Source organism: Phasianus colchicus, chromosome 31 (assembly GCF_987193195.1).
Source record: "Phasianus colchicus chromosome 31, bPhaCol1.hap1.1, whole genome shotgun sequence".
NCBI lineage: Eukaryota > Metazoa > Chordata > Aves > Galliformes > Phasianidae > Phasianus > Phasianus colchicus.
In genome coordinates this window covers 2,980,482-3,004,799 of record NC_143466.1, presented here as the reverse complement: position 1 = coordinate 3,004,799, position 24,318 = coordinate 2,980,482, and the positions used below count along the sequence as shown (strand labels likewise).

The 24,318-nt window shown below is 57.8% G+C and overlaps 1 long non-coding RNA gene across 1 annotated transcript; it reads right to left on the bottom strand.

Moving 5' to 3' along the window:
* Positions 1–5,240: 5,240 nt before the first annotated feature.
* On the bottom strand, positions 5,241–11,126 carry LOC149914266 (uncharacterized). Its single transcript, XR_016460698.1, has 3 exons — positions 11,080–11,126; positions 7,984–8,074; positions 5,241–5,273 (listed from the first exon to the last, which is right to left on the bottom strand). It is a non-coding gene; the product is annotated as an uncharacterized LOC149914266 (long non-coding RNA).
* Between the last annotated feature and the right edge of the window lie 13,192 nt (positions 11,127–24,318).

Genomic DNA, 24,318 nt, shown 5'->3' with positions numbered 1-24,318 from the left:
CCACTCCAGACCCCCCCAAACCCCCTCAAACCCCCCAACCCCCCCCCAAAACCCCCCCAAATTTAACCAGGACCCCCCCACCCCCCCCAATTACCCACGACCCCCCCGCTAATTAACCCCTAATTAACGAATTCATTAACAAAGCCCCCACCTCCTCCCACTCCAGACCCCCCCAAACCCCCCAAGACCCCCCCAAAACCCCCCCAAATTTAACCAGGACCCCCCCACCCCCCCAATTACCCATCAATCCCCCACTAATTAACAACTAATTAACCCACTAATTAACAAAGCCCCAACCTCCAGCGACTCCAAGCCCCCCCAAATCCCCCTCAAACCCCCCAAGACCCCCCCAAACCCCCCCAAATTTAACCAGGACCCCCCCACCCCCCAATTACCCATCAATCCCCGCTAATTAACGACTAATTAACCCACTAATTAACAAAGCCCCACCTCCTCCCACTCCAGACCCCCCCAAACCCCTCAAGACCCCCCAAAACCCCCCCAAATTTATCCAGACCCCCCCCCACCCCCCCAATTACCCTTGAACCCCCCGCTAATTAACCCGTAATTAACAAATTCATTAATTAAGCCCCACCTCCTCCCACTCCAGACCCCCCAAACCCCCCTGAAAATCCCCCCACCCCCCCCCAAAACCCCCCCAAATTTAACCAGGACCCCCCCACCCCCCCAATTACCCATGAACCCCCCACTAATTAACGCCTAATTAACCCACTAATTAACAAAGCCCCCACCTCCTCCCACTCCAGACCCCCCAAAACCCCTCAAACCCCCCAAAACCCCCCCAAAACCCCCCCAAATTTAACCAGGACCCCCCCACCCCCCCCAATTACCCACGACCCCCCCGCTAATTAACCCCTAATTAACGAATTCATTAATTAAGCCCCACCTCCTCCCACTCCAGACCCCCCAACCCCCCCTCAAATCCCCCAACCCCCCCCCAAAACCCCCCCAAATTTAACCAGGACCCCCCCACCCCCCCAATTACCCATGAACCCCCCACTAATTAACGCCTAATTAACCCACTAATTAACAAAGCCCCCACCTCCTCCCACTCCAGACCCCCCCAAACCCCCCTCAAATCCCCCAAGACCCCCCAAAACCCCCCCAAATTTAACCAGGACCCCCCCACCCCCCCAATTACCCATGAACCCCCCACTAATTAACGCCTAATTAACCCACTAATTAACGAAGCCCCCACCTCCTCCCACTCCAGACCCCCCAACCCCCCCTCAAATCCCCCAACCCCCCCCCAAAACCCCCCCAAATTTAACCAGGACCCCCCCACCCCCCCAATTACCCATCAATCCCCCACTAATTAACAACTAATTAACCCACTAATTAACAAAGCCCCAACCTCCAGCGACTCCAAGCCCCCCCAAATCCCCCTCAAATCCCCCAACCCCCCCCCAAAACCCCCCCAAATTTAACCAGGACCCCCCCACCCCCCAATTACCCACGACCCCCCCGCTAATTAACCCACTAATTAACGAATCCATTAACGAACCTCCTGCCATTCCAGCACTCCGCTCCACGCCAGCACTTTGTTGCTTCCCGATTGTTGGGGGGCGGAGGGGGGGGGAGCGGCGGCGGGGGGGGGCACGGAGCCGGGCGCCTGCTAATTAGTTAATTAATCGGTTCTTAATCGGTTCTTAATCAGCTATTGATTAGTGATTGTCAATTAAGAAATACGGTTCCATTAAGAAATGGAAGGTGGAGGGCGGGGGGGGGATTAATTAAGAATTGGGGGGGGGGCACAGAATGGGGGGGGGGAACGCCGGGAGCCTGCTAATTAATTCAGTCGTTAATCAGCTATTAATTAATCATTGGTCTATTAAGAAATACGGGGGGGGGGGGGGGGACTAATAAGGAAATGGAAGGGGGGGGGGGGGGGGGATTAATTAAGAAATGGGGGGAACAGAACCGGGGGGGGGGAAGCTGGGCGCCTGGTAATTAGTTAATTAATCGGTTCTTAATCGGTTCTTAATCAGCTATTGATTAATGATTGTCGATTAAGAAATACGGTTCCATTAAGAAATGGAAGGTGGAGGGCGGGGGGGGGGATTAATTAAGAATTGGGGGGGGGGCACAGAATGGGGGGGGGGGAACGCCGGGAGCCTGCTAATTAATTCAGTCGTTAATCAGCTATTAATTAATCATTGGTCTATTAAGAAATACGGGGGGGGGGGGGGGACTAATAAGGAAATGGAAGGGGGGGGGGGGGGGGGATTAATTAAGAAATGGGGGGAACAGAACCGGGGGGGGGGGAAGCCGGGCGCCTGCTAATTAGTTAATTAATCGGTTCTTAATCGGTTCTTAATCAGCTATTGATTAGTGATTGTCAATTAAGAAATACGGTTCCATTAAGAAATGGAAGGGGGGGGTGGGGGGGGGATTAATTAAGAAATGGGGGGGGGGGCACGGAGACGGGGGGGGGGAACGCCGGGAGCCTGCTAATTAATTCAGTCGTTAATCAGCTATTAATTAATCGTTAGTCTATTAAGAAATACAGGGGGGGGGGGGGACTAATAAGGAAATGGAAGGGGGGGGCGGGGGGGGGATTAATTAAGAAATAGGGGGGGGAACAGAATGGGGGGGGGGAAAGCTGGGAGCCTGCTAATTAACTCAGTCATTAATTAACCGGTACTTAATCAGCTATTGATTAATGATTGGTCTATTAAGAAATACGGGGGGGGGGGGGACTAATAAAGAAATGGAAGGGGGGGGGAGGGGGGGGGGATTAATTAAGAAATGGGGGGGAACAGAACCGGGGGGGGAACGCCGGGAGCCTGCTAATTAACTCAGTCATTAATTAACCGGTACTTAATCAGCTATTGATTAATGATTGGTCTATTAAGAAATACGGGGGGGGGGGGGGACTAATAAGGAAATGGAACGGGGGGGGTGGGGGGGGATTAATTAAGAAATGGGGGGGAACAGAATGGGGGGGGGGGAAGCTGGGAGCCTGCTAATTAATTGGTTCATTAATTAATCGGTTCTTAATCAGCTATTAATTGGTTATTAATCTGTTCGGAAATATATGTGTGTGTGGGGGGGAATTAATTAAGAAATAGAGGGGGGGGGGAACAGAACCGGGGGGGGGGGCGCTGGGCGCCTGCTAATTAATCAATTATTAGTCGGTTATTAATCAATTATTAATCAGCCATTAGTCTACTACTGATTAATTAAAAAATCCGTGTGTGTGTGGGGGGGGTGATTAATTAAGAAATGGAGACTGGGGGAGGGGGGGGGGGGGGGGAGCTGGATGCCTGCTAATTACTTAATTAATTGGTTATTAATCGTTTATTAATCAGCTATTTAGTTATTAATCTATTAAGAAATACACGTGGGGAGGGGGGGGATTAATTAAGAAATGGAGGGGGGGGGGGATTAATTAAGAAATGAAGGGGGGGGGCACAAAACCGGGAGGGGGGGGGGGCTGCTAATTAAGCTAATTAACCAAATATTAATCGGTCGTTAATCGGTAATTAATCAGTGAATAAGTAAATAAATGAGTAACAAAACGCGGGGGGGGGGGGGGCAAATAATTAAAGAAATGGGGGGGGCATAATTAATTAACGAAATTGGGGGGGGGGGGGGGATGCCCGCTAATTGTGGATTGATTAATCAATTAATCGATTATTAATGGGTTAATCAGTTATTAATGAGCGAATCTCAGCGCTTCTTCCCCACGCGTAGCTAATGATGCCGCGAATAATTAACCTAATAATCACCTCATTAGCAATCCTAATCTCACTCCCTAATTATCTCCCTAATAATCGCTAATTAATATCGCTAATGATCCCATTAATAACGCTAATAAGGGGCTAATAATCCTAATAATCACCAGGGGGGGGGCAATATTAAGACCCCCCCCCAATTAATTGAAATTATATGCAAATGATGCACTAATAACGCGCTAATAATGCTAATAATGCTGCTAATAATCCCGTTAATAACGCTAATAACCGGCTAATAACGCTAATAATCCCATTAATACCGCTAATAACCGGCTAATAACGCTAATAATCCCATTTATAGCGCTAATAATCCCATTAATAACGCTAATAATCCCATTAATAGCGCTAATAATCCCATTAATATCGCTAATAACCGGCTAATACCGCTAATAATTCCATTAATAATGCTAATAATCCCATTAATAACACTAATAACCGGCTAATACCGCTAATAATTCCATTAATAATGCTAATAATCCCATTAATAACACTAATAACCGGCTAATACCGCTAATAATTCCATTAATAATGCTAATAATCCCATTAATAACGCTAATAATCCCATTAATACCGCTAATAATCCCATTAATACCGCTAATAACCGGCTAATACCGCTAATAATCCCATTAATACCACTAATAACCCCATTAATAACGCTAATAACCGGCTAATAATGCTAATAATCCCATTAATAACGCTAATAACCGGCTAATAACGCTAATAATCCCATTAATACCGCTAATAACCGGCTAATACTGCTAATAATCCCATTAATAACGCTAATAATCCCATTAATAACGCTAATAACCGGCTAATAACGCTAATAATCCCATTAATAACGCTAATAATCCCATTAATAACGCTAATAACCGGCTAATAACGTTAATAATCCCATTAATACCGCTAATAATCCCATTAATACCGCTAATAACCCCATTAATACCGCTAATAACCGGCTAATAACGCTAATAATCCCATTAATAACGCTAATAATCCCATTAATAACGCTAATAACCGGCTAATACCGCTAATAATCCCATTAATACCGCTAATAATCCCATTAATAACGCTAATAACCGGCTAATAATGCTAATAATCCCATTAATAACGCTAATAACCGGCTAATAACGCTAATAATCCCATTAATACCGCTAATAACCGGCTAATACTGCTAATAATCCCATTAATAACGCTAATAATCCCATTAATAACGCTAATAACCGGCTAATAACGCTAATAATCCCATTAATAACGCTAATAACCCCATTAATACCGCTAATAACCGGCTAATAACGCCAATACTCACCATGGGGGGGGCTCCGGGTTGTCCTGGGGGGGGGGGCAGCAGAGCCGTGGTGGCGGGGGGGGGAGGGGGGGGCGCCCCCCCCCCTGCTTGGGGGTTTTGGGTGGGGGGGGGAGGTGGGGGGGGGGGAGGAAGTTTGGGTGGGGGGGGGAGGGAGGGGGGGGCCAAAGATTGGGGGGGGGGGGGAGGGAAAGGGGGTTGGAGGGGGGGGACTGGAAAGAGGGGGGGGGGGGGGGTGGATAAATAATTAGTAAGCGCTTAATTAAGAGATGAAAGCATCGATTAATTAGCGTGAAATATTGGTCGATAAAGCCCTAATAATCGCTAATAAATGATTATTAATTTAAATAGGAAGCGGTCGTGGGGGGGGGGAGGGGAGGGCGTATAAATAGGACCCCCCCCTAATTAATCCATAATTAATATCCTCTCCCCACTATAATTAGTGCCCACCCAATCATAATTAGGACCCCCCCCTTAATTAATAAGCTCCCCAGTAATTAATGCAGCCCCCAGTAATTAATGCCCCCCCCAATAATTAAGAGCCCCACCCCATAATTAGAAACACCCCCCCCCTAATTAATACACACCCATAATTAGGACCCCCCCCCCCATAATTAATAACCTCCCCAGTAATTAATGCAGCCCCCAATAATTAATGCCCCCCCCCAATAATTGAGACCCCTCCCCCCATAATTAGAAACACCCCCCCTTAATTAATGCCCTCCCCATAATTAGGACCCCCCCCCCCCATAATTAATAAGCTCCCCAGTAATTAATGCAGCCCCCAGTAATTAATGCCCCCCCCCAATAATTAAGAGCCCCACCCCATAATTAGAAACACCCCCCCCCTAATTAATACTCACCCATAATTAGGACCCCCCCCCATAATTACAACCGCCCCCCCCACATAATTAATGGCCCCCCATAATTGGGACCCCCCCCTAATTAATAACCTCCCCAGTAATTAATGCAACCCCCAATAATTGAGAACCCTCCCCCCATAATTAGAAACACCCCCCATTAATTAATGCCCTCCCCATAATTAGGACCCCCCCCCCCCATAATTAGAACCGCCCCCCCACATAATTAATGGCCCCCCATAATTGGGGACCCCCCCCTAATTAATAACCTCCCCAGTAATTAATGCAGCCCCCAATAATTAATTCCCCCCCCAATAATTGAGAATCCCCCCCATAATTAGAAGCATCCCCCCTAATTAATACCCACCCATAATTAGGATCCCCCCCATAATTGGAATCGGCCCCCACATAATTAGGACCCCCCCCCTAATTAATAACCTCCCAAATAATTAATGCAGCCCCCAATAATTAATGGCCCTCCAATAATTGAGGCCCCCCACTTAATTAGAAACACCCCCCCATAATTAACGCCCCCCCCTCCCCAATTACGACCCCCCCATTAATTGAGACCCTCCCCAATGATTACTGCACTCTCTCAATCATTAATTAGCTCCCTCCCCTATTAATTAGCCCCCCCCTAATTAATTAATTACCCCCCTTCCAATTACACCACCCCATTAACCTGGAGGGGGGGGGGGGGGGGGAATATTTACCCCCCCCCCCCAATATTTTGGACCCCCCCAACATTTTGCCCCCCCCATAATGGAGATTCCCCCCTCCCCAATTAATCCCCACTCCCCTAATTAATTACCCCCCCTAATTAATTAATTACCCCCCCTCACATCATGCCACCCCATTAACATGGGAGGGAATATTTACCCCCCCCTCCCCAATATTTTGGACCCCCCCAACATTTTCCCCCCCCCATAATGAAGACCCCCCCCCTCCCCAATTAATCCCCACTCCCCTAATTAATTACCCCCCCCTAATTAATTAATTACCCCCCTTCCCATCATGCCACCCCATTAACCTGGAAGGAGGGGGGGGGGGGAATATTTAGGACCCCCCCCCCAATATTTTGGACCCCCCAACATTTTGCCCCCCCCCATAATGGCGACCCCCCCCCTCCCCAATTAATCCCCACTCCCCTAATTAATTACCCCCCCTAATTAATTAATTACACCCCTTCCCATCATGCCACCCCATTAACCTGGAAGGGGGGGGGGGGGGGGGAATATTTAGGACCCCCCCCCCAATATTTTGGACCCCCCCAACATTTTGCCCCCCCCCATAATGGAGACCCCCCCCTCCCCAGTTAATCCCCACTCCCCTAATTAATTACCCCCCCTAATTAATTAATTACCCCCCCTCACATCTTGCCACCCTATTAACCTGGGGGGGGAATATTTACACCCCCCCCCCCAATATTCTGGACCCCCCCAACATTTTGCCCCCCCGCATAATGGCAACCCCCCCCTCCCCAATTAATCCCCACTCCCCTAATTAATTACCCCCCCCTAATTAATTAATTACCCCCCCTCACATCATGCCACCCCATTAACCTGGAAGGGGGGGGAGGGGGAATATTTACACCCCCCCCCCCCAATATTTTGGACCCCCCAACATTTTGCCCCCCCCATAATGGAGACCCCCCCCTCCCCAATTAATCCCCACTCCCCTAATTAATTACCCCCCCTAATTAATTAATTACCCCCCCTCACATCTTGCCACCCCATTTCCCTGGGGGGGGAATATTTACACCCCCCCTCCCCAATATTTTGGACCCCCCCAACATTTTGCCCCCCCCCATAATGGCGACCCCCCCCTCCCCAATTAATCCCCACTCCCCTAATTAATTACCCCCCCTAATTAATTAATTACCCCCGCTCACATCTTGCCACCCCATTTCCCTGGGGGGGGAATATTTACACCCCCCCCCCCCCAATATTTTGGACCCCCCCAACATTTTGCCCCCCCCATAATGGAGACCCCCCCCTCCCCAATTAATCCCCACTCCCCTAATTAATTACCCCCCCCTAATTAATTAATTACCCCCCCTCACATCTTGCCACCATGCTCTTCTGGCTCTTGGCTGCTTCCACTGCTGACTGCGCTGCTGCCTGAGCTGCGTTCAGAGCCGCGGGGGGGGGCACCTATTTTTTTTTTTTTTGGGGGGGGGGGGGGGGTCAGAACCTCCCCCCCCCCTCCCCCAACCCCCCCCCAAGTTTGGGGGGGGGGGGTTTAATGGGGGGGGGGGAAGGGGGGAGGAAATGGGGAGGGGGTCAGGATGGAGGGGGGTTAAAATGGGGGTAGGAAATGGGGGGGTCAAATGGGGGGGGTTAAAATGGGGGGGTTATAATGGGGGGTTAAAATGGGGGGGTTATAATGGGGGGGTCAGAATTAGGGGGGTCAGAATTGGGGGGTTAAAATGGGGGGGTCAAATTGGGGGGTAGGAGGGGGGGCGAATGGGGGGGTTATAATGGGGGGGGGAAGGGGGGAGGAAATGGGGAGGGGGTCAGGATGGGGGGGGTTAAAATGGGGGGAGGAAATGGGGGGGTCAGGATGGGGGGATCAGAATTGGGGGGTTAAAATGGGGGGGTTGGAATGGGGGGGTTTTAATGGGGGGAGGAAATGGGGGTGGGAAGGGGGGGGGTGAATGGGGGGGTTTTAATGGGGGGGGGGGAGAAGGGGGGAGGAAATGGGGAGGGGGTCAGGATGGAGGGGGGTTAAAATGGGGGGAGGAAATGGGGGGGTCAAATGGGGGGGTCAGAATTAGGGGGGTCAGAATTGGGGGGTGAATGGGGGTCAGGATGGGGGGGTTAAAATAGGGGGAGGAAATGGGGGGGGTAAAATGGGGGGGTTATAATGGGGGAAGGAAATGGGGGGGACAAGATGGGGGGGGTCAGAATTGGGTTAAAATGGGGGGGGGTCAGAATTGGGGGCGTCAGGATGGGGGGTTAAAATGGGGGGGGGAGAAGGGGGGAGGAAATGGGGAGGGGGTCAGGATGGGGGGGGTTAAAATGGGGGGAGGAAATGGGAGGGATAAAATGGGGGGGTCAAATGGGGGGGTTATAATGGGGGGGGTTAAAATGGGGGGGCTTAAAATGGGGGGAGGAAATGGGGGTGGGAAGGGGGGGGGTAAAATGGGGGGGGTTAAAATGGGGGGGTTATAATGGGGGGAGGAAATGGGGGGGTCAAAATTGGGGGCGGTCAGGATGGGGGGAGGAAATGGGGGGGGTTAAAATAGGGGGAGGAAATGGGGGGGGTTAAAATGGAGGGGGTCGGAGTGGGGGGGTTAAAATGGGGGGGTCAGAATTGGGGGGGGTAAAGTGGGGGGGTTATAATGGGGGGAGGAAATGGGGGGGTCAGGATGGGGGGGTTAAAATGGGGGGAGGAAATGGGGGGTCAAAATTGGGGGGGGTCAGGATGGGGGGAGGAAATGGGGGGGGTTAAAATAGGGGGAGGAAATGGGGGGGTTATAATGGGGGGTTAAAATGGGGGGGTCAAATGGGGGGGTCAGAATTAGGGGGGGCAGAATTGGGGGGTTAAAATGGGGGGGTCAGAATGGGGGGGTGAATGGGGGGGGTCAGAATTGGGGGGGTTATAATGGGGGGAGGAAATGGGGGGGACAAGATGGGGGGGGTCAGAATTGGGGGGTTAAAATGGGGGGGTTGGAATGGGGGGGTTAAAATGGGGGGGTCAGAATTGGGGGGGTCAGGATGGGGGGGTTAAAATAGGGGGAGGAAATGGGGGGGGTAAAATATGGGGGTTATAATGGGGGAAGGAAATGGGGGGGACAAGATGGGGGGGTCAGAATTGGGGGGTTAAAATGGGGGGGGGTCAGAATTGGGGGCGTCAGGATGGGGGGGTTAAAATGGGGGGGGGAGAAGGGGGGAGGAAATGGGGAGGGGGTCAGGATGGAGGGGGGTTAAAATGGGGGGAGGAAATGGGGGGGGTAAAATGGGGGGGTCAAATGGGGGGGTTAAAATGGGGGGGTTATAATGGGGGGAGGAAATGGGGGGGTCAGAATTGGGGGGGGTCAGAATTGGGGGGTTAAAATGGGGGGGTCAAATTGGGGGGTAGGAGGGGGGGTGAATGGGGGGGTTATAATGGGGGGGGGGAAGGGGGGAGGAAATGGGGAGGGGGTCAGGATGGGGGGGGTTAAAATGGGGGGAGGAAATGGGGGGGGTAAAATGGGGGGGATAAAATGGGGGGGTTGGAATGAGGGGGTTAAAATGGGGGGGTCAAATGGGGGGTCTGAAAGGGGGGGTCAGAATGGGGGGGTTGAAATGGGGGGGTTAAATGGGGGGGTTAAATGGGGGGGTTAAAATGGGGGGGTCTGAATGGGGGGGTCAGAATAGGGGGGTTGAGATGGGGGGGTCAAATGGGGGGGTCTGAAAGGGGGGGTCTGAATGGGGGGGTCAGAATAGGGGGGGTCTGAATGGGGGGGCTTAAATGGGGGGGCAAAATGGGGGGGTTAAAATGGGGGGGTCAGAATAGGGGGGTTGAAATGGGGGGGGTCAGAATGGGGGGGTCAGAATGGGGAGGTAAAAAGGGGGGCTTAAAATGGGGGGGTCTGAATGAGGGGGCTTAAATGGGGGGGTTAAAATGGGGGGGTTAAAATGGGGGGGTCTGAAAGGGGGGGGTCAGAATGGGGGGGTCAGAAAGGGGGAGTTGAAATTGGGGGTAAAAGGGGGGGCAAAATGGGGGGTTTAAATGGGGGGCGGGTCTGAAAGTGGAGGGGGGGTCAGAAGGGGGGGTCGGAATGGGGGGGTCGGAATGGGGGGGTTGAAATGGGGGGGTTGAAATGGGGGGGTCTGAAAGGGGGGGTCAGAATGGGGGGGTCAGAATGGGGGGGCTTAAATGGGGTGGCAAAATGGGGGGGTCAAATGGGGGGGTCAGAATGGGGGGGTCGGAATGGGGGGGTTTAAATGGGGGGGTCAGAATGGGGGGGCTTAAATGGGGGGGCAAAATGGGGGGGGTCAAATGGGGGGGTCTGAATGGGGGGGTCAGAATTGGGGGTTTGAAATGGGGGGTCGGAATGGGGGGGGTCTCAAAGCGGGGGAGTGTTTGGGGGGTGATTTTGGGTGGGGGGGGGTAATTTTTTTTGGGGGGGGGGCAGATATTTTTTAAGGGGGGGGGGGGTGTCGTAATTTACCTGGTAGGGCTGCGGGTTGGCCTGGGGGGGGGCGGTGGGGGGCAGCTGGGGGGGGGCGACGGCGGCGTTGGGGGGCAGCTGGGGGGGGGGCGGCGGCTGCTTGGGGGGCAGCGCTGGGGGGCCGGGGGAACTGCCTGGAAATTGGGGGGGGGGGGCAAGGAGGGGGGGGGGGGCAATGTGAGATGGGGGGTGGGGAAGCGCCCCCCCCCCCCAAAAAAAAGCTATAGAACAAATCAATCCCGTAATTCCCCCCCCCATAGGCCATTGATTCCCATTGGTTCCCATTGGCCCCATTGATTCCCAATGACCCCATTGATCCCATTGATTCCCATTGACCCTATTGACCCCATTGATTCCCAATGACCCCATTGATCCCATTGATCCCATTGATTCCCATTGACCCCATTGATCCCATTGATCCCATTGACTTCTACTGATCCCATTGATCCCATTGATCCCATTGAGCCCATTGAACCCAGTGACCCCATTGACCCCATTGATCCCATTGACCCCAATGCTCCCAGTGCCCCCATTGACCCCAATGCCCGCATTGATCCCATTGACCCCAATGCCCCTAACGCCCCCATTGCCCCCATTGCCCCCATTGCCCCCAATGCCCCCATTGACCCCAATGCCCCCAACGCCCCCATTGACCCCATTGCCCCCATTGCCCCCATTCACCCCAACGCCCCCAATGGCCACATTGCCCCCAGTGCCCCCATTGACCCCAATGTTCCCAACTGCCCCCATTGACCCCATTGCCCCCAACGCCCCCATTGACCCCAACGCCCCCATTAACCCCAACGCCCCCATTGACCCCAATGCCCCCATTCGCCCCATTGACCCCACTGACCCCCATTGACCCCAATGCCCCCATTGACCCCAATAACCCCAATACCCCCAATGCCCCCATTCACCTCATTGCCCCCATTGACCCCATTGACCCCAATGCCCCCATTGACCCCAATGCCCTCATTGACCCCATTCACCCCATTCACCCCAACGCCCCCAATGACCACATTGCCCCCAGTGCCCCCATTGACCCCAATGTTCCCAACTGCCCCCATTGACCCCATTGCCCCCAATGCCCCCATTGCCCCCATTGCCCCCATTGATCCCACTGGCCCCATTGACCCCATTGCCCCCAACGCCCCCAATACCCCCAATGCCCCCATTGCCCCCATTGCTCCCATTGCCCTCATTGACCCCAATGCCCTCATTGCCCCCAATGCCCCCAATGCCCCCATTCACCCCATTCACCCCAACGCCCCCATTGACCCCATTGCCCCCAATGCCCCCATTGCCCCCATTGCCCCCATTGACCCCACTGGTCCCATTGACCCCATTGCCCCCAACGCCCCCAATACCCCCAATACCCCCAATGCCCCCATTGCCCCCATTGATCCCAACACCCCCAACGCCCTCATTGACCCCAACTCCCCAATTGACCCCAATGCCCCCATTGCCTCCATTGACCCCATTGCCCCCAACACCCCCAACGCCCCCATTGACCCCATTGCCCCCAACACCCCCACTGACCCCATTGCCCCCAACGGCCCCATTGACCCCAACACCCCAACACCTCCATTGACCCCAATACCCCCACTGACCCCAACTGACCCCATTGTCCCCAACGCCCCCATTGCCCCCAATGCCCCCACTGCCCCCATTCACCCCATTGCCCCCAATGCCCCCATTCACCCCATTCACCCCAACGCCCCCATTGACCCCAATGCCCCCATTGCCCCCATTGCCCCCATTGACCCCAATACCCCCAATGCCCCCATTGCCCCCATTGCCCCCATTGACCCCAATGCCCCCAATGCCCCCATTGCCCCCATTGCCCCCATTGCCCCCATTGCCCACATTGACCCCAATGCCCCCAACGCCCCCAATGACCACATTGCCCCCATTCACCCCATTGCCCCCATTCACCCCATTCACCCCAATGCCCCCATTGACCCCAATACCCCCAACGCCCCCATTGCCCCCATTGCCCCCATTGCCCCCACTGCCCCCCCATCCCATACCGGGCAGGGCGATGCCCCGTAGCAGCACCAGATGCCGGGGGTCCTGCCCGCAATCTTTGGGTTCGGGGCCGGGTCCCGCGCTCTCACACAACGCCCGCAGCGCCGGCAGTTTACGGGGTGCCACCACAGAGAAGTGAATCCCACGCTGAGGGGGGGGGGGGCCATAAAAATAAAGGGGAGGGGTCACGGGGTTCAAAGAGAATCCCATAAATCCCCCCCCCCCCCCTCGAAGAGCCGTCCTAAAAACGGCCCCAAATGGGGGCTGTAGGATTCCTGAAAGATTCCTATGAATAAGCACAGATGATCCCAATAGGACCCCAATTTCCTGTCCCCCCCCCCCACACTGAAGACCCCCCCCATTTTAAGGACCCCCTACCCCCATTTAAAGGGCCATACACCCCATTTTTCCACCTCACCCCCCAACACCCCGCCTCCCATTTTCACCCCTTCTCCCCAATTTTCAGGCCCCCCCCCAATTTCAAGACCCCTCCCCAATTTCCTGCCCCCCTCCCCCCACACTGAAGACCCTCCCCCACTTTAGGGACCCCCCACCACCTCCCCCCTCTTTTATTTAAAGGGCCACACACCCCATTTTTCCAGCTCACCCCCCAACACTCCGCCTCCCCATTTTTACCCCTTCTCCCCAATTTTGAGACCCCCCCCCCCCAATTTCAAGACCCCTCCCCAATTTCCTGCCCCCCCACACACACTGAAGACCCCCCCCCACTTTAGGGCCCCCCCCACACTTCCCCCCTCCTCGATTTAAAGGGCCACACACCCCATTTTTCCACCTCACCCCCCAACACTCCCCCTCCCCATTTTCACCCCTTCTCCCCAATTTTGAGACCCCCCCCCAATTTCAAGACCCCTCCCCAATTTCCTGCCCCCCTCCCCCCACACTCAAGACCCCAACCCATTTTAGGGACCCCCCACTGAAGACCCCCCCCCATTTAAAGGGCCACACACCCCATTTTTCCACCTCACCCCCCAACACTCCCCCTCCCCATTTTCACCCCTTCTTCCCAATTTTGAGACCCCCCCCCCCAATTTCAAGACCCCTCCCCAATTTCCTGCCCCCCTCCCCCCACACTGAAGACCCTCCCCCACTTTAGGGCCCCCCCCCAATTCCCCCCTCCTCGATTTAAAGGGCCACACACCCCATTTTTCCACCTCACCCCCCAACACCCCGCCTCCCATTTTCACCCCTTCTCCCCAATTTTCAGGCCCCCCCCCAATTTCAAGACCCCTCCCCAATTTCCTGCACCCCCCCCAACACTGCAGACCCCCCCCATTTTAAGGACCCCCTCCACTGCCCCCTCCCCCCATTTAAAGGGCCACGCACCCCATTTTTCCACCTCACCCCCCAACACTCCCCCTCCCCATTTTCACCCCTTCTCCCCAATTTTGAGGCCCCCCCCCAATTTCAAGACCCCTCCCCAATTTCCTGCCCCCCTCCCCCCACACTGAAGACCCTCCCCCACTTTAGGGCCCACCCCCCACTTCCCTCCTGCTCGATTTAAAGGGCCACACACCCCATTTTTCCACCTCACTCCCCAACACTTTCCCTCCTCATTTTCACCCCTTCTCCCCAATTTTGAGGGCCCCCCCCAATTTCAAGACTCCTCCCCAATTTCCTGCCCCCCTCCCCCCACACTGAAGACCCCCCCCCATTTTAGGGACCCCCCTTCCCCTCCCCCCTCTTCTATTTAAAGGGCCACACACCCCATTTTTCCACCTCACCCCCCAACACTCCCCCTCCCCATTTTCAACCCTTCTCCCCAATTTTGAGACCCCCCCCCCTAATTTCGAGACCCTCCCCCAAACTCACAACCCCCCCACACATTGAGGACCCCCCCCCCCTTTTAGGGACCCCCCTTCCCCTCCCCCCTTTCTATTTAAAGGGCCACACACCCCATTTTTCCACCTCACCCCCCAACACTCCCCCTCCCCATTTTCACCCCTTCTCCCCAATTTTGAGACCCCCCCCCCAATTTCGAGACCCTCCCCCAAACTCACAACCCCCCCACACATCGAGGACCCCCCCCCCCCCGTTTTAGGGACCCCCCTTCCCCTCCCCCTTCTTCTATTTAAAGGGCCACACACCCCATTTTTCCACCTCACCTCCCAACACTCCCCCTCCCCATTTTCACCTCTTCTCCCCAATTTCTAGGACCCCCCCCCAAACTCACAACCCCCCCACACATCGAAGACCCCCCCCCCCCATTTCGGAGACCCCCCCCTCACCTCTCCAATGCGTTGCACCAAACTCTCAGTGCTGCACCCAGAATACGTGGTGCTCTCCACAGCCGGCAGCAGGTAGGGGGGCGAATTGCAGATCAACACGCAAACTTTATGGGTCTGCCCTCTAATTAACAACCCGGGAGGGGGGCATTAATTAATATTAAGGTCGTTTCTTCCCCCTTAATTACAAGACACCCCCCTCATCCCTCCTAAATTCTCACATCTGCTCTCTCATCTTCTTGAAGTCATCGAAGAGCTGCAGGGCGGTGCTGAGCCCCTCGGCGATCAGACTGCAGCTCTCGCCGCCCCCCCCCACGAACCTGCATCCCATAATAATCATAAAGACCCCCCCTGCCCACCTCGGACCCTTCCAGACCCTCCTTATGTCCCCACTTCTCCCCCCCCCCCAAAAAAAACCCCAAATCTCCCCTCAAATCCAGCCCCCCCATCCCACCCCACAACTCCCCCAGACCACCTTAAATCATCTTTTAAGATCCACCCCCCCCCCCCAAAATGCCCCCCACGAGTGACCCCCCCATGCCTCCCCCCCCAACGACACCCACAGACCCTCACTGTGCCACCTGACCCCCCCATTGTGTCCCCCCCCCCGAAAAAAAATCCCAAATCTCCCCCCAAACTTTACCCCCCCCATTACACCCCACAACTCCTCCAGACCACCTTAAATCCTCTTCTAAAATCAACCCCCCCCAAATGCCCCCCATGAGTGACCCCCCCATGCCCCCCCCCAATTACACCCCCAGACCCTCACTGTGCCCCCAGATGTCCCCCCTCATTGTGCCCCCCCAAAAAAAAATCCCAAATTCCCCCCCCCAAACTTTACCCCCCCATTACACCCCCACAACTCCTCCAGACCACCTTAAATCCTCTTCTAAAATCAACCCCCCCCCCCAAATGCTCCCCATGAGTGACCCCCCCATGCCTCCCCCCCCCAACGACACCCCCAGACCCTCACTGTGTCACCTGACCCCCCCATTGTGTCCCCCCCCCGAAAAAAATCCCAAATCTCCCCCCAAACTTTACCCCCCATTACACCCCCACAACTCCTCCAGACCACCTTAAATCATCTTTTAAGATCCACCCCCCCCCCAAAATGCCCCCCACGATTGACCCCCCCATGCCCCCCCCCCAACGACACCCCCAGACCCTCACTGTGCCACCTGACCCCCCCATTGTGTCCCCCCCCCCCGAAAAAAATCCCAAATCCCCCTCCTAACTTTACCCCCCCATCCCACCCCACAACTCCTCCAGACCACCTTAAATCCTCTTCTAAAATCAACCCCCCCACCCCAGAATCCCCCCCTCCAAGCCCCCCCCCCACTCCAACCCCCCCCCCAGACCCCCACCACCCCAAAATCCCACCCCAACCCCCCCCCCCATTCCAAAACACCCCCCCAGGACCCCCCCACCCCAAAATCCACCCCCACTCAGACCCCCCCCCCCAAAATTCCACCCCCAACCCCACCCCCACCCCAAAATCCCTCCCCCCAAACCCCCACCCCAAAATCCCACCCTGCCCAGACCCCCTCCACCCCAAAATCCCCCCCCCTCAGAACCCCCCCAGGCCCCCCCCACCCCAAAATCCACCCCCCCTCAGAACCCCCCAAACCCCCCCACCCCAAAATCCACCCCCCAGACCCCCCCCAATCCAAAACACGCCCCCATGACCCCCCCACCCCAGAATCCACCCCCCCTCAGACCCCCCCATAACCCCCCCCACCCCAAAATCCAGCCCCCCTCAGACCCCCCCCCTCCAAAATCCCCCCCCTCAAACCCCCCCCAGGCCCCCCCCACACCCCAAAATCCCCCCCCTCAACCCCCCCCCACTCCAAAATTCCACCCCCAACCCCCCCCACCCCAAAATCCCCCCCCTCAACCCCCCCCACCCCAACATTCCCCCCCCTCAGAACCCCCCCCACCCCAAAATCCCCCCCCCCAACTCCCCCCCACCCCAAAATTCCCCCCCCTCAGAACCCCCCCAGGACCCCCCCACCCCAAAATCCAACCCCCTCAGAGTCCCCCCAAACCCCCCCACCCCAAAATCCCCCCCCCAAGTCCCCCCCCCCAAAATCCACCCCCATCAGAGTCCCCCCCAAACCCCCCCCACCCCCAAATCACCCCCTGCCCAGACCCCCCCCCCCAAAATCCACCCCCCCTCAAAACCCCCACAGGATCCCCCCTCCCAAAATCCCACGCCCCAGACCCCCCCATTCCAAAATCTCCCCACCCCAAAATTCCCCCCCCAAGTCCCCCCCACCCCAAAATCCCCCCCCCAACTCCCCCTCACCCCAACATTCCCCCCCCCTCAGACCCCCCCCCACCCCCAAATCCCACCCCCCAGACCCCCCCATTCCAAAACACCCCCCCAGGACCCCCCCACCCCCAAATCCTCCCCCCTCAGAGTTCCCCCCAAACCCCCCCCGCCCCAATATCCCCCCCCCAACTCCCCCCCACCCCAAAATCCACCCCCCCTCAGACCCCCCCATAACCCCCCCCACCCCAAAATCCCCCCCCAACTCCCCCCCACCCCAACATTCCACCCCCCCATAACCCCCCCCACCCCAAAATCCCACCCTGCCCAGACCCCCCCCACCCCAAAATCCACCCCCCCTCAGCCCCCCCCACCCCAGAATTCCACCCCCCCTCAGACCCCCCCCCCCCACCCCAAAATCCCCCCCCCCCCTCAGCCCCCCCCCCCCACTGACTGGATGCCGTCGAGCCACGTGAGGAACTCGTGGGCGCTGCTGGTGGGCGCCTGGCACTGCACGTACGACTCCGGGGCGCAATCCACCGTGTTGAAAACCACCAGGCTGTACTGCGTGCCGCCGTACTGCGTTACCATGACAACCACGCACGTTACCGTGGCAACGGGACGCGTCGCCGGGGCAACGCCGCCTCGTTTACGGCAAGGCCGCCTCGTTTACGGCAACGCGCGACAGCGAGCGCGACGCCTATCACGGACTTCCGGTCCAAGCCACGCCCCCCCCGCTTAGAGTTGCTAGGCAGCGCAGTGCCGCGCATGCGCAAACTACGACCCTTGCACTGCGTTCCATGGCAACGATGCACTGCGCATGCGCAAAATACAACCCTTGCATCGCGTTGCCAGGCAACAATGCACTGCGCATGCGCAAACTACGACCCTTGCATTGCGTTCCCAGGCAACGATGCACTGCGCATGCGCAAACTACAACCCTTGCATCGCGTTGCCAGGCAACGATGCACTGCGCATGCGCAGACTGCACCCCCGGAGTAACCCTGCTAGGCAACGATTTAACGCGCATGCGCACACTACTTCCATTGCGAAGTTGCTAGGTGACGTACTGCGCATGCGCAAACTTCGCCTGTTGCATACCGTTGCCAGGCAACGACGCACTGAAGCGACACAAACCACGCTCTGTACGTGGCCTTGCCAGGCAATGGGACGCGTTACCGGGGCAACGCCGCCTCGTTTACGGCAACGCCGCGTCATTTACGGCAACGCGCGACAGCGAGCGCGACGCCTAGCATGGACTTCCGGTCCAGGCCATACCTTCCTGCGTAGCGTTGCTAGGCAACGAAGTGCCGCGCATGCGCTCACAACAGCTGCTATGTAGGGTTGCTAGGCAACGACGCACCGCGCAGGCGCAGACCGCACCCGTAGCGTCGCTACGCAACGATCTACGGCACATGCGCAAACTACGCTCCTTGCATACGGTTGCTAGGCAAAGACGAACCGAGCATGCGCAGACTGTGCCGCCTGCGAAGCGTTGACAGACAACGAACCACTAAAGCCACACAAACGCCCCATACGTGGCCCTGCCAGGCAACGGGTCGCGTTACCGAGGCAACGCCGCCTCGTTTACGGCAACGCCGCCTCATTTAGGGCAACGCGCGACAGCGAGCGCGACGCCAATCACGGACTTCCGGTCCAAGCTACGCCCTCCTGCGTAGCGTTGCTAGGTAACGAAGTGCCGCGCATGCGCAGACCGCACACCCAGAGTACCGTTGCTAGGCAACGACGTACTGAGCGGCCGCAGACCGGAACGCCGGCACAGCGTTGCTAGGCAACGACGCACCGCGCATGCGCACACCACGCCCCCTACGTATCGTTGCTTGGCAACGATGCGCCGAGCATGCGCAGACCGCGCCCCTTGCGTAACGTTGCTAGGCAACGGGCTGCATCCCCCCCCCCCCCCCCCCAAATAACCCCCACCAAACGGACCCCCCCCCAAATAAATACCGCCCCCCCACAACGAATCTCCCCCTCATATTGACCTCCCCCCAATAACCCCTAAAGGACCCCCCCCCAAATCACCCCCCCCCCAAATTTGACCACCCCCCCCCAAATTTGAACCCCCTCCCCAAAAAAGACCCCCCCCCCAAATTGGACCCCCCCAACCCCCCCCCAAAAAGGACCCCCCCCAATTACAGCCCCCCCCCCCAAATTAATACCCCCCCAAGATGGACCCCCCCAATTAAACCCCCCCAATTACAGCCCCCCCCCAAGATGGACCCCCCCCCCAATTACAGCCCCCCCCCCAATAAATCTCCTCACATTGCCCCCCCCCAATAACCCCTAAAAGACCCCCCCCAAAATCACCCCCCCCCAAATTGGACCCCCCAAAACCCCCCCCCAAAAAGGACCCCCCCCAATTACAGCCCCCCCCCCAAATAAATACCCCCCCAAACCCCCCCCCCAAAACGACCCCCCCCCAATTACAGCCGCCCCCCCCATAAATCTCCTCATCTCGCCCCCCCCCAATAACCCCTAAAAGACCCCCCCCAAAAACACCGCCCCCAAATTGAACCCCCCCCCCAAAAAAGACCCCCCCCCAAATTGGACCCCACCAACCCCCCCACCAAAAAGGACCCCCCCCCAATTTCAGCCCCCCCCCAAATAAATACCCCCCCAACCCCCCCCCCAAAACGACCCCCCCCCCAAGATGGACCCCCCCCCCAATTAAACCCCCCCAATTACAGCCCCTCCCCATAAATCTCCTCATATTGCCCCCCCCCCAATAACCCCTAAAGGACCCCCCCCAAAATCACCCCCCCCAAATTGGACCCCCCCCCCAAAAAAGACCCCCCCCCAAATTGGACCCCCCCAACCCCCCCCCAAAAACGGACCCCCCTCCCCAATTAGAGCCCCCCCCAAGATGGACCCCCCCCAATTAAACCCCCCCAATTACAGCCCCCCCCCCATACATCTCCTCACATTGCCCCCCCCAATAACCCCTAAAAGACCCCCCCCAAAATCACCCCCCCCCAAATTGGACCCCCCCCCCAAAAAAGACTCCCCCCCCAAATTGGATCCCCCCAAACCCCCCCCCAAAAAGGACCCCCCCCCCCAATTAGAGCCCCCCCCAAGATGGACCCCCCCCCAATTAAACCCCCCCAATTACAGCCCCCCCCCATAAATCTCCTCCTCATTATGCCCCCCCCCAATAACCCCTAAAAGACCCCCCCCAAAACACCCCCCCCCAAATTTGACCCCCCCCCCAAAAAAGACCCCCGCCCAAATTGGACCCCCCCAACCCCCCCCCAAAAAGGACCCCCCCCAATTACAGCCCCCCCCCAAATTAATACCCCCCCAAGATGGACCCCCCCCAATTAAACCCCCCCAATTACAGCCCCCCCCCATAAATCTCCTCACATTGCCCCCCCCCCAATAACCCCTAAAAGACCCCCCCCAAAATCACCCCCCCCCAAATTGAACCCCCCCCCCAAAAAAGACCCCCCCCAAATTGGAGCCCCCCAACCCCCCCCCAAAAAGGACCCCCCCCAATTACAGCCCCCCCCCAAATTAATACCCCCCCAAGATGGACCCCCCCCAATTAAACCCCCCCAATTACAGCCCCCCCCCCAATAAATCTCCTCACATTGCCCCCCCCCAATAACCCCTAAAAGACCCCCCCCAAAATCACCCCCCCCAAATTGGACCCCCCCCCCAAAAAAGACCCCCCCCCAAATTGGACCCCCCAAACCCCCCCCCAAAAAGGACCCCCCCCAATTACAGCCCCCCCCCCAATTAGAGCCCCCCCCAAGATGGACCCCCCCCAATTAAACCCCCCCAATTACAGCCCCCCCCCATAAATCTCCTCACATTGCCCCCCCCAATAACCCCTAAAAGACCCCCCCCAAAATCACCCCCCCCCAAATTGAACCCCCCCCCAAAAAGACCCCTCCCCAAATTGGACCCCCCCAAACCCCCCCCAAAAACGGACCCCCCTCCTTGCAAACCCCCCCCCCAAATAAATACCCCCCAACCCCCCCCCCAAAACGACCCCCCCCAATTACAGCCCCCCCCCAAATAAATACCCCCCCCAAGATGGACCCCCCCCAATTAAACCCCCCAATTACAGCCCCCCCCCATAAATCTCCTCACATTGCCCCCCCCCCAATAACCCCTAAAAGACCCCCCCCAAAATCACCCCCCCCCAAATTGAACCCCCCCCCCAAAAAGACCCCCCCCCAAATTGGATCCCCCAAATCCCCCCCAAAATGGACCCCCCCCAATTACAGCCCCCCCCCCCAAATTAATACCCCCCCAAGATGGACCCCCCCCCAATTAAACCCCCCCAATTACAGCCCCCCCCCATAAATCTCCTCATCTCGCCCCCCCCAATAACCCCAATAAGACCCCCCCCAAAACACCCCCCCCCCCCAAAAAAGACCCCCCCCAAATAAACACCCCCCCCCCCCATCCCTCTGTTGCCATGGCAACGGGGTTTACACGCCCCCCCCGCCCCCCCCCCCGCGACCCCCCCCCCCAAAAAAAAACTCACATCGCCTCCAAAGTCGGTCTCGGCGGGGGGGCCGCCATTGAAATACCTGGAAAATTTGGGGGGGGGTCCTTCAGTGGGTTTTTGGGCGGGGGGGGGGGGCATGCGGGGGGTGGGATTGGGGGGGTCTGGGGGGGGGCAGAGGGGGGGGTTGGGGGTCTTGGGGGGGGGTTGGGGGGAGGGGCAAAAGGGGGGGGTATTAAGGGGGTATGGGGGGGGACAGGGGGGGGATTTGGGGGGGGGCAAAATGGGGGGGTTGGGGTCTTTGGGGGGGGGCAGGGGGGGGGTTGGGGGGGGGGCAAAGGGGGGATTAAGGGGGTCTGCGGGGGTCTGGGGGGGGCATAGGAGGGGTTATGGGGGTCCTGGGGGGGCACAGGGGGGGGATTTTGGGGGGGGGGCAAAATGGGGGGGGTTGGGGTCTTTGGGGGGGGTTGGGGGGGATTTTGGGGGGGGGCATAGGGGGGATTAAGGGGGTGTGGGGGGGACGGGGGGGGCATAGGGGGAGTTATGGGGGTCCTGGGGGGGGCACAGGGGGGGGATTTGGGGGGGGGGGCAAAAGGGGGGGGTTGGGGTCTTTGGGGGGGGTTAGGGGGGATTTTGGGGGGGGCATAGGGGGTATCAAGGGGGTCTGGGGGGGTCTGGGGGGGGACGGGGGTGTGGGTTGGGGGGGGATTTTGGGGGGGGGGCAAAAGGGGGGGTTGGGGTCCTGGGGGGGGGGTTGGGGGGGATTTTTGTGGGGGGGCATAGGGGGGATTAAGGGGGTGTGGGGGGGACGGGGGGGCATAGGGGGAGTTATGGGGGTCCTGGGGGGGGCACAGGGGGGGGATTTTGGGGGGGGGGCAAAAGGGGGGGGTTGGGGTCTTTGGGGGGGGGTTAGGGGGGATTTTGGGGGGGGCATAGGGGGTATCAAGGGGGTCTGGGGGGGTCTGGGGGGGGACGGGGGTGTGGGTTGGGGGGGGATTTTGGGGGGGGGGCAAAAGGGGGGGGTTGGGGTCCTGGGGGGGGGCAGGGGGGGATTCTGGGGGGGGGCATAGGGGGTATTAAGGGGGTATGGGGGGGTCTGGGGGGGGCATAGGGGGGGTTTTGGGGGTCCTGGGGGGGACAGGGGGGGGATTTGGGGGGGGGGCAAAAGGGGGGGGTTGGGGTCTTTGGGGTGGCAGGGGGGGATTTTGGGGGGGGGCATAGGGGGTATTAAGGGGGTATGGGGGTCCTGGGGGGGGCACGGGGGGGGGGCTTGGGGGTCTCGGGGGTCCTGGGGGGGTTGGGGGGGGCATAAGGGGGGTTTTGGGGGTCCTGGGGGGGCACAGGGGGGGGAATTTGGGGGGGGGCAGAACTATGGGGCAGCTATGGGGCACTTATAGGGTATCTATGGGGCACTTATGGGGCAGCTATGGGGAATCTATGAGGCAGAGCTATGGGGCACTTGTGGGGCAGAGCTATGGGGCACTTATGGGGCAGAGCTATGGGGCAGCCATGGGGCACTTATGGGGCAGAGCCATGGGGCACTTATGGGGCAGAGATACGGGGCAGAGATATGGGGCACTTATGGGGCAGAGCTATGGGGCGGAGCTATGGGGCACTTATGGGGCAGCTATGGGGCACTTATGGGGCAGAGCTATGGGGCAGAACCATGGGGCAGCTATGGGGCAGCTATGGGGCAGAGCCACGGGGCAGCTATGGGGCGGAGCTATGGGGCACTTACGGGGCAGAGCTATGGGGCAGAGCTATGGGGCAGAGCCATGGGGCACTTATGGGGCAGCTATGGGGCAGGGCCATGGGGCACTTATGGGGCAGAGCTATGGGGCAGAGCTATGGGGCAGAGCCACGGGGCGGCGCTCACTCGATGGCGGGCAGCAGGTAATGTTTGCGCAGCGCCTCGAAGTACGGCCCGAGGTTGGCGCTGCCTTCGATGACGAAGACGACGTCGGCCACCATGGCGGAAGGAGCCGAAACCACCATGGAGCGGCCGAACCTCGGCCCCCCCCGCGGCCACCACCCTCACCCCCCCCCCCACACACACACACGCGGTGGGTTCCGAACCGGAAGCGGAAGTGGAACGGAAACGGAGGGTGGGAAAAAAATCGAGGAGCTCCGTTCGCGACGAGTCGGTTGGATGAGTTGTAAAGTCCGCTTCCGGTCCGGCGCGGCTAGCGCTTCCGGTTTGGGAGAGGAAAGGGTGGGGCTAAAAG